The sequence below is a fragment of the Carlito syrichta genome, unplaced genomic scaffold (genome assembly GCF_000164805.1).
Source record: "Carlito syrichta isolate Samal-C Ts95f unplaced genomic scaffold, Tarsius_syrichta-2.0.1 Scaffold314393, whole genome shotgun sequence".
NCBI classification, from domain to species: domain Eukaryota; kingdom Metazoa; phylum Chordata; class Mammalia; order Primates; family Tarsiidae; genus Carlito; species Carlito syrichta.
The window spans coordinates 432,834-444,086 of NW_007258489.1; positions in this window are offsets into that span (position 1 = coordinate 432,834).

An 11,253-nucleotide genomic window follows, 5' to 3' on the forward strand; every position below is an offset into this window, starting at 1 on the left:
TTATAATAGTAAAAATGTAAAATCAAACTAAATGTCTATCAACTGGTGAATAAATAAATATAATATTTTAGGACCATATACTGGAATATTATTCAGCAATAAAGATAAATGAAGTATTAATGCATGCTATAACTTGGATGGTTCTTGAAAATATTATACTAAATGAAAAAAGGCATTTACAAAATATTACACATCATATCTATTGATTTAAAATGTTTAGAATAGGTCATTATATAAAGAGAGAAAGTAGACTAGTGGTTGCATAAGGTTAGGGAACACAGATTTGGATAAAATGGGAAGTGACAGCTAATGGGTGAGAATTTCCCTTTTGGATACATTTGAAAATACTCTAAAATTAGATGTGTTGATGATTGCAAAACCCTTTGGATTTACTAAAACACATACAACTGGACATTTTTAATGGATGAATTACATGGTCTGTGAATTGTGTTTTAAAAAATTTGATAGAGAGAAAGAATTAAAGAAATAAAGAAAAAGAAAGCAAGAAAGAAAAAAAGAAAGGAGGGAGAGAGGGAGGGAAACAGGGAAGAAAGAAAATGTAAATGAGATTTCAGCCTTAAAATTAATTCTAAATACTTGCTTTGAAACTCTACTTTAAACCTTTTTTTTCCTCCCCTTTTCCCTCTAGGCACTCTCTCGCACTGCCATTTTTGGAGAAATTCCTGGGGCTAATCTTAAGCAAACTAGGCATGAAGGCCCAGCTACAGAATTCTCCCCATTTAGGGAGAGCCTGAGGCAGTTAATCTACAACCAGGCCACAATCAGGGCCATGACAACCATGCCTCTGAGAATTGTAGTGGCTAATCTTAGAACAAACTAGTCATGAGCCTCCATTGTGGAGCCCTCCCACCTGAGGGAATTCACAGAAGATTGATCCACCACTTGGCTTCAACCAAAATGATGCTAGTCAGACTCCTAGATGAACAATTACTTGAGATAACCATCATAACAAGGGCACGTAGAACCCACAACCTACCCTACTCCCACACATTTTCATTACCAATTTTCTCTTTAAAAATCCTTTCTGACAGGCCCATATTTTGATATTTGAACATTAGTATGCCATTTCCTCAGGAAACCTGCTCTTGAATAAACCTGTCTTTCCTTCTGCCAACTCTTACATCTTGGGTTTGGCTTTGAGCAGTGAGCACCTTCACCTGGATCCAATTATGCAAGAAAAGAAGGAGGGAAGCTGGGAAAGAGGGAAGGAAGGAGGGAGGGAGGGAGGAGGGAGAGAAGGAAGGAAGGAAGGAAGGAAGGAAGGAAGGAAGGAAGGAAGGAAGGAAGGAAGGAAGGAGATATTTATATTTGTTACAATTCTCCAAGGAAGAAAACAGCTATTTATAGATGTGTTGCAGTCCTCCTGGATGCTTATTATCTGGGGAATGGTTGCTTTAAAAATATCTATCTAAAGCCCTACTTGCAAAGATTCTCATTTTATCAGTCTGATGTAGGTCAAACTATGTTTATTATTGAAATATCCTTGGGTTTTTCTAATGTGCACTTAATTTCAAAACCATTGAGAAAGGAAAGTGTTAGGAAGACATAAAAGAAACATTCAAAAATATTTGACTTGAGCTGTGTGTGATATCAATTCTAAAAGAAGAGTTTTGTTTCTTTATTTTGGACTGTTAGAACACTTTATAATGATAATATCTTTCAGTTTCTTATAAAATGTCTTGAATCATTCTGCATAGAACAAGAGTAAAAACAAGGTATAAAGCTTTTTCTCTTCTCTATGTAATGATATATTACTATTATTGTTGTTCAAGTATAAAACGGCGAATAAGCATGCTGACCATTTTAATGCTATTAAAACAACTAAATTATTCTATGTTTGTGATTTTTTTCCTTAATCACACTATGGAGTTTCAGATATTTAACATTATTCACTGAATAGAACCCATTTGTCCTGCCCTCAAGTGGATAGTACACCATCTCAGCCCTTATGTTCATTTTGCATTTGGGTACTAATTACTATCATTATTATATCAACTCTACTTGTTGATATTTTCAGTTTTGAAAAGCTGCTGCTGCCTACAGCTTCACTGGTTTTATTCCCAAGAAAGACATTCCTATTTGAAATATTCACTCTTAAGTATCAGCTTCAGCTCATAACAAAGTTCACCCTTGTCTTGGTCACTTTAATACGCTAAAAATACATGTACAAACAGTTTATGAAAAACACTCATATAAGTGGTATCTAACTACAATTATGACTCCTATCATGCAAATGCAAATGCCTAATTAAGATCAAAGGTCAAAATCTCCATAATGATGTAGCCGTAAGTAATGTGATCCAGGATGCCTCTGGGAATCTAGCAACTTTGTCATGCAGTCATGCAGTAATGCTTATTAGATGAAAATGAGTTACACTGTCCAAATTAGATCCTAAAATTATTCCTTCTCACTTACAGACTGATTGCCGTCAAATATTGGCTGACTTTAATAGTATTTATTCAATATGAATTGATAGTTATATTTTATTAATTAACTACAATTGATTTAAATGCAAATATCACTATACCACAAGAGTAGATGAAGAAAGTTTTTAAATTCACATCGCTTACGATTTTTAAAATGTATAACAATGAGGATATTGCATATTTGTAAGACATCTAAAGCATGATTTTTACATTTTGTATAATATTTGACACACATTTTCAAAGAATTGGTTTTGGATTAATATGTGAAAATTGAAAGATTCATGCAACTGTGATAACATAATGATTTAATGAACAGAACAAATGACCGTGTCTACATCCAATGTGAAATCTTTTCCAGATCCACCATCCTTTATTAACTGTAATGAATTGAAACATTTAAAGTTGTGATATAAAACTTCAAGTGATTTTGTGAAGCTCTCTTTGGTCAATGTAGCAGCAGGTATTTTATCATGCCAAATATAAAAAAAATGGCTTTTAATTATAAAAAAAATGGAAGATATTATGTAATGTTTTGTGTCTCAGTGTTATTATATAGACAAACACAAACACTATTTTATTGAGTAAAATTAATGTTGAATCATGAAAATTAGTTGGTTTGTTTTGCTGAACTGAAATGCTGGATCTATTTATTGTACGGTTTTTCCTAAAAACTTCAAAACTTCTTTATATTAATTTCTAATTTTTTAAATTCTGAAGTAGGAAAGAAAGTAATCAATTGTGTAGATCATTTGAATTTATTACTAAAATATTTATTTGGAGTATCAAATAAAACGCAACCTCTACAAAACTTTCAAAATGCTTAATTTACTAACTATATGACAATTCTATCTGTTCCATTCCACTGTACCCTAAGTTCTTTAAGGGCTGGTAGCGTATCTAATTCATTTTTCATTTTTAAAAGTAAGCTAACGTAGACATTCAAATATTTATTTAATGATGAGTGACTGAACGAATAAATGACACAAGCCTAAAGCATGCTACTATTCATCTAATTGAATTTCAAAATCAGTTCACAAAAACACTAGATCTGTCTCTTATCATTGTTTAAAGCACCAGGACAACTACATTAATCTCATTAATTTTCTAATACGTTCAGTTTAATAATTTGAGGTTATTATATATTATATTCAAAAAATAATTTGTCAAGTTGTATTTATAGCAATGATCTCCTAGTTACACATAAAAAATATATAGTAAACTTTTTATTTGGAGTGATGTAAACTTAATGTATGTTTGTTTATAGACACATTTTATCGAAACTTAACTTCTCTGACAGCTAAATATACTTCATGGTAATTGAAAATATTTTTCTCAACTCCATGCCACGGGTGAAATATACTTACAAAAATATATTGTTATGAGTCCTAATGAAAAACTATAAATAATTTTACAAATGTCTCACATGTCACTTTAGTCAAATATAACCAAATATGTTGAAAATGATTATATGAGATTTTCCTCCTCCTTCCAAGCTTATATACACTGTGCTACATTAACTTCTATTCAAAAACTGACATTATTTTAATATCATTACTGTGTGTCTAAAAATAAAAAAGTATATATAGTGTGTGTGTGTGTGTGATATATATATATATATATACATTTCTTTTAGTTTTGAAAGAATATGCAGCAAGTGCTTATTTTAGTCTAAGAGATATTCGACCATGATAAGAATATGCATATAAAATTTATTTAATATATTTGAATCACAAAATGATGTATGCATTTTTGATTGCATGCATTCCCAATACCAGTGCGAAGACAGTTTTCTATTTGTGTAATCTGTAATAAAAATAAATTTTACTTTTTTCACTAGACCAAAACCCTACTTATAAAAAACACACTTGATTGCATATAGGCATGACAGAGCATGACTGCTATAATACTACTTTGCATTTGTTGCAGAGTTTGCCAAGGCTAACTTTGTCATTGGCAGCAATCTTAATATAATGTTTACTAATAGCTCTGTAGAGAACCAGCATTTCCATAGCAACAAATGAACAATACTAGAGAGATTAATCTCTTCCACATTATCAGTGTACAGTTTGCTGTAAAGCAATGTTTTGTAGTTTGATAATTGCAAGACTAGAATGATTGTACAATATGAGTTGATTAGCATAAATGCAAGATGAAGAGTGTCTCTGTTGAAATGGAGAGAACATTGCAAAAGGAAGGACTATGTAATAAATATGGTCATAGTTTGAGGGCTGTGTGTAGAACTATTAATTTGTGGCATTTGTCATATTTGATACTGGTCATCTGACACATTTCATTCCTGGAGAGTCCTTAGCCGGCAACATACATATACACACATACTTACACATCACAAAAATAAGGCATTAGGAATTTAGTCAGAGATCTCACTTGAGATGAGCCCTACACAAAATCATTAGCTGGTCTCTTGCAGCTACAGTCTTGACTACAAGTAGAAGCTACTTGAGGACTGTGTGCAGGAATCCTTTTCTTAAAACACCTATATCCCATGTAAAAGCTCTTTGAGTATACTACAGATTTGACTATCATTGCTTTAGATGATTGTATTCTTATTTCAGCATTATCCACTAAAAAAAAATAGAGTTCCTAGTCTCAAAGGTTTTGTATCTAGTTGCTTCTTAGAAGCATAAAGCATATTTATATGTGAACAGGCACAAAAGGATTGTATTTATTTAGTAACCACTGACTAATGATACACAAAAACAAAATTAACAGCAGAATTAACGTTTGTTTTATTGGATTGAAAGACTCCATGATAATTCTGTCATTTTGTTTGTAAGAACAAAAAGTTCCATAAGGATAAATATCTTAAAAAATCAGAAGAAAGATAATAATTGTATTTAAATTTATTAAAATTGAAACTGATCCACAGGTTCGCTTATTATTGAATTATTTTTCTTGAAAATAAGTGAACAAAAGAAATAATAATATGTAATATGTTAAAATGGAATTCTATAAATAGATTATATTAATATTCATTCCTAGATTTTACTCTAAACAATAAGTAGATTACTAAAATATCTTTACCAAATTGCTTTATAACTGAGATGTTTTAAAATTAACTCGAGATTTACATTTTATAGATAACTGACTCTATTCATAGTTGATTAATTTCTAATAAAAATTGTAACCAAAATACTCCATGTCTTTTTTCTAATGGTATTTAATAATCTTCTAAAAATAAACAGATGCCAACAATAGAATTTTCATCAAAAATCTTCTTTCAAATAATTAGTGTTTCTTTTGGTTCTTTTAAATTCATATTTTCATATATCTGGCTTTATTGAAGCAGGGATTACATGTAAAAAATAATGAAATTGGTAGAGCATTATAATATATTGCTAATTATTAAATAATATACTATTCAAATAACAATTTTTAAATAACCTTAATTTTACAATAAATGTTATTTGTATATTACATACCAAGATATATTGCCCTGTAGTAGAGAGTGCAATGCATACATTTACATTAAAAACTCAAATTAAGATACTAAAATATAAAGACAAATCTTCAGGTATTAATTGTCAAGGCAAATTTTTTTAAGATTACTTTTGGTTTTTCCTGGTGCAACTTAGGGGTGTGTGTGTGTGTGTGTGTGTGTGTGTGTGTGTGTGTGTTTGTGTGTCTTCTGTTTTAGGGGCTAGGGTAATTGGCACTGCTCGTGTTGAATGACTCATTTTACTCTCTGTCACACTTAGTATTTTTGAAAACATTGGAGAAATATATAGTATGTCTTTAAATAAATGGATAAGTCCATCTGCTTTAGGAAAATATAATACATACATTCTAGATTTACTAAAAAGTTTTGAATTGAGAGCAATACGCAGTTTTTTGGAATTCCATAAAACTAAAACACTATCAACAAATTATAAAATTGTAAAAGTAAAATATATGCATTATAGACACATCTCAAAATTTATAAAAGGAAATACATAGGAAGGATCTGGTTCTGACTATAGAAAGTTTGGTATTCTGCTAAGCTTTTTCAGGGGAGAATTTTGTGAAGTCATTAAGAGTTAAAAACTGTACCTTTAAAAAAAATTACAGTTGTAGGGTACTTGTGAGGATTTTCTACATAAGTAAATTGGATGAAGGTGCGATTTGGGTCTCTAGTGACTCCTTTCTCCTCCAGTAGGGGACATGGTACCAAATAGATGGTTGTGTGCTTCTTATTCCTTTCTCTTTCCCTCTCCCCTTTAGCAGTGCCCAGCATCTGTTGCTCCTACTTTTGTGCCCTTGTCCCAATGTTTAGGGCCCACTTAAGAGTGAGACATGGTATTCAGTTGTATTGTTTCTGTGATGACTCACTTAGAATGATGGGCTCCAGCTGCATCCATGTTGCTGCCAAGAACATTATTTTGTTCTTACTTATAGCTGCATAGTATTCCATGGTGGATATATATCACTTTTTTTTTTCCAGTTTACTTTTGATGTTTGTGTGGGTTGGTTCCATGTTTTTATTGCAAATAGTGTCACAATAATCATGAGTGCAGGTGTCTTTTAGATAGAGTGATTTATGTTCCTCTGCTTATATTCCCAGATGTAGGATGGCTGGGTAGATTAGTAGCTCAATTTTTAGTTATTTGAGAAAATGTCACACTGCTTTCCACAAAGGTTGAACTAGTTTCATTTTCACCAAGAGTGAAGAAGCATTCCTTTTTTAAAAAACTGCAGCCTCACCAACACCTGCTGTTTTTTTAATTTTTTAAATAATAGCCATCCTGACTGGTGAAAGGTGGTATCTCATTGCATTTTTGGTGTGCAGTTCTCTGGTAATTAGTGAAGTTGAGCATTTTTTCATATGTTTAGCGGCTACTTGAACATCTTCCTTTGGGAAGTACCTGTTCATGTCCTTTGCTCACTTTTTAATGTTTTTTTTTTCCCCTGTCAATTAATTTGAATTTCCTTATAGAATCTAGAGGTAGAGCCTTTATCAGATGCATAGGTTGAAAATATTGTTTTCCCATTCTGTGGGTTATCTCTTTATTCTCTTGATAATCTCTTTTGCTGTATGAAACCTTTTTAGCTTGATAAGGTCCCATCTGTCAATTTTAGATTTTATTGCATTTGCCTTGGAGGACTTGGCTATTGTAAGGAAAATGGAGTCAGGCAGGCTTTCTTACCTGAACTGAATGAGATAGCCCTACCTTAGACCTTGGCCCACTGGAACTTATGACTAAGCAAAATAATGTAACTTGTTAAGCATATCTATGTGCTCATAATCTGGCTGCACTCCACTGCTATGCAGGTCTGCTTAAAAGCAAACAGGGACAATCCCCAATGTGGAGATATTTTCTCCTTGTAATCACAGGTTGCCAGGATTAAATTAAAGAGTTGCAATGAACCTGGATTCTTTATTCCTTGACCTGAATGAATCCAATGTGAACCTGCCTCGAAGGAATTGAGCACCTCCAGCACAGCCATGAATTCATTGCTTAGGCCAATATCCAGAATGGTATTCTCTAAGTTTTCTTTTAAGATTCTCATAGTTTGAGTTTTCACATTTAAGTCCTTGATCCATTTTTGGTTAATTTTTGTACATGGTGATAGGTAGCAATCCAGTTATATTCTTCTGCATGTGAAAGTCATTACCTTGTAATGACTGCAAAGTAATATTTCTTATTAATATAAAACAATTTATATTTTCATTATATTAGTATTAACGTTTAGATATGCTTTTATTTTTATATTATAAAACAAGTCAGATAATTACCTAATGCATATAAATTACATAAACATAAATTTATGGTTATTTGCTTGAGGTTGTGTTTTAGATGTGGTGGTAATAGTTTGAAACCATTGAAACAGATAGCTTAATTACACTCTAGACAACCTGTAACAATTTATTTTTTACTCCCAGTTGACAAAAGTCTGTTATACACTTCTTTTTTTAAGAATGTGTTTAGGGTATAGAAATACAACTTGTTGTTTGTTGGTCTTCTTTCCTGCAACTTCACTGAAATTATTTATAAGCTCTAATAGTTTGTGTGTGTGTATGTGTGTGTATTGAAGGAAATAAAATATTTTACCCCAAAATATACTTTGACATGTTTTGAAATGGCTGCCAGAGGGTCAGCATACTGTCTTTTGTGGGGAAGCTGTCTTTTGTAGGGAAACATTTGCATCTGTACAGAATCTCCATTAATGTAGCTATATCTTTTTTATGCCTTTCCAGGATCCCAGAGATATTGAGTCTAACATCTTTAAAAGTCTGAAAAAAAATCGTTGGCATCTATTTTCTCTGAGGACACTAAGAGTCTACCTTTGCTAGACAAGCCTGTTCCTTTCTGTTTCCTATAATCTGTCTGACCACTAAACATCTGTGTTCTTTCTGTCATCTTAAAATGGTCTATAAGCTTCTATACATTATTGTTATGTTGGATTGTTACTGTTACTGTTATTATTGTTATGGTTATGTTGGGCTAAACCCTGATCAGATTCCTGTGCCTGCTGCCCTGAAAATCCAAAACTCATGCAGCCATTACAATAAAGAAAGAATTTAATATCACAAAGCAACTGAGTGAGGAGGACAGGAAAAATCTCTTAAATCTGCCTTTCCAAAAATTCAGAGGATAGAATTTTTAAAGGGAACTTGGCAGCAGGCAGAGGAGTAGGAACTGTTGACTAGCAGACAATGTCATTTGGTGGGGGAGAGTGTTGAAACTGTCTTTCTGATGGTCACAGGACTTCCTAGTGTTCTGGGCCTGGATAGTAGTGCAGGTCCACAAGAGTATAAAGTCTCAAAAAGTTCTCAAATGTCATTGTTAGGTTTTTCAATAGATGCCGTCTATAAAACAAATCCAATGACCATCAGGCCCTTAACCCCCAAGTCCTGAACCACTATAGATGTAGCATAGGAAGATGATGTGGAAGAAGGTGAGGTCCCTGGAGACTGAAGCCACTTTGTCCTTTGTGCTTTTACCCTCATCAGTTTTAGGTCCATTTTTAAAGAAAGAATATGTTGATCAGGCTTGCCCTCCCCAGAAGTCAGAACATGAAGGTAATTTTATTCAAGGTAGTTTTAGGGTCTTTATTCTAAAATCTGCAGCGTATACACATTAAATAAATTTGTAGGCTTTTTTTCCTACTAATCAATCTGCCTCATGTCAGCGATAGGGGCAAGAGACTATGTTCCCCATAAAATTACCTAAAATTGTATATAGATAATATCATATCATCTTGGAATATATATAGTTGTATATCTTTCTTTCAGTTTGAATGTATTTTATTTCTTTTTCTTACCGAATTACCTGACTGATACATCCAGTCCCATGTTGAATTTAAGTTTCAAAAGCGAACATACATGCCTTGTAATACTTTTATAATGTTGTTAGATTTGGTTGACTCAAATTTTGGTTAGGATTATTGACTCTACATATAAAAAGGACATTGGAATATAGTTTTCTTTCTTTGTTACCCTGATGAAATATGCCAAACTTTGTAATATATTTTTAAAAGTCCATTCTGAGTCAAATGTTAGTGACCTGAGTCTGTGGAATCGTCCCAAGAGGTTCTGAGATCATGTGTCTGAAGTGGTTGAACTACAGCTTGCGTGTATACATCTTAGAAAGACAGAGGTTAAAAAATAAATACATAAATAAATCAATACGTGTGAGATTTACATTAGTGTGGCTCATGAATATGGGACTCTCCAAGTGGGAGCTTGCAGGTAATAGGTAGATTCCAAAATTTGCTTTGTCTGAGGAATTTTGAAATCAATAAAATAAGTGCTGCATTGAGATAAAGGGTGGTTTGAGGAAGTTTCTTGATGTGTAAATGAAACCTCATAGGTGGCAACCCAGAGCAAGAATAGATAGCAAATGTGTAGCTCCTCTGGGTATCCCTAGGAAGGAGAGGTGATACAGATGCAAATTTCCCAAAGGGATGACTTTGCAGCATCTGTAATATGATGTTATCTCAGAGTCATATTGGAAAGTAACCCACATTATACAGGGTTAATAGAAACCCATTCGATGAGACTTTGTAGGATGTGACTTTCCGGGGTCCTTAGTAAGGAATTTGGCAAGAGAGTGAAAAAAGCAAAAGGTAAGAGTATAGTCTTCAGTTTTATTTTTGTCAAACTGATATTAAAGTTATATTTTTCTCCCTGCATGAGACAGGAAGTGTTTTCTGTCTCCTATTTTTTGTCAAGTGTTTGATAAGAATTGGTATTAATTACTCTTTAAGTATGTGGTGGAATTCAGCAGTAAAGATATCTAGGCCTTTAACTTAATTTATTGAAAGAGTTATTGTTTTTGTTTTTCTGGATCAATCTTCTTGATGTGTTATAGGTGAATTCATTTTTTTTGTTATTACTTTGATAATTTATATGTTTCTAGGAATTTGTCTTTTGTATCCTGATTATCTAATGTACTGGTTTATCATTGTCCATATTATTCTTTAAAACAAATTCTGCAAAATGACTGGTAATGTTCCAGCTCTCATTCTTGATTTAGTAATTTGAACCTTATCATTTTCTTTGAAAATCCAGGTAACAATTTGTCAGTTTTGTTGATTTTTAAAATTTTTTTTTAAATTTTATTTTAAAGATGTAGGGTACAATTCATGATTAGGTATACAAGGGCTAAGAATCAACTTTTGGCTTAATTGTTTTCCTCAATTATTTTTCTGTTCCCTATTTTATTTATTATCACTGCCATATTTATATTTTCTTTTATTTTGCTTTCTTTGGGCTAACTTTGCTCTACATCTTGTAGATCCTTAAGTAGAAAACCCAGCTGTTGATTTAAAATCTCTCTCTTTTTTTTAATATGGGCATTTATAACTA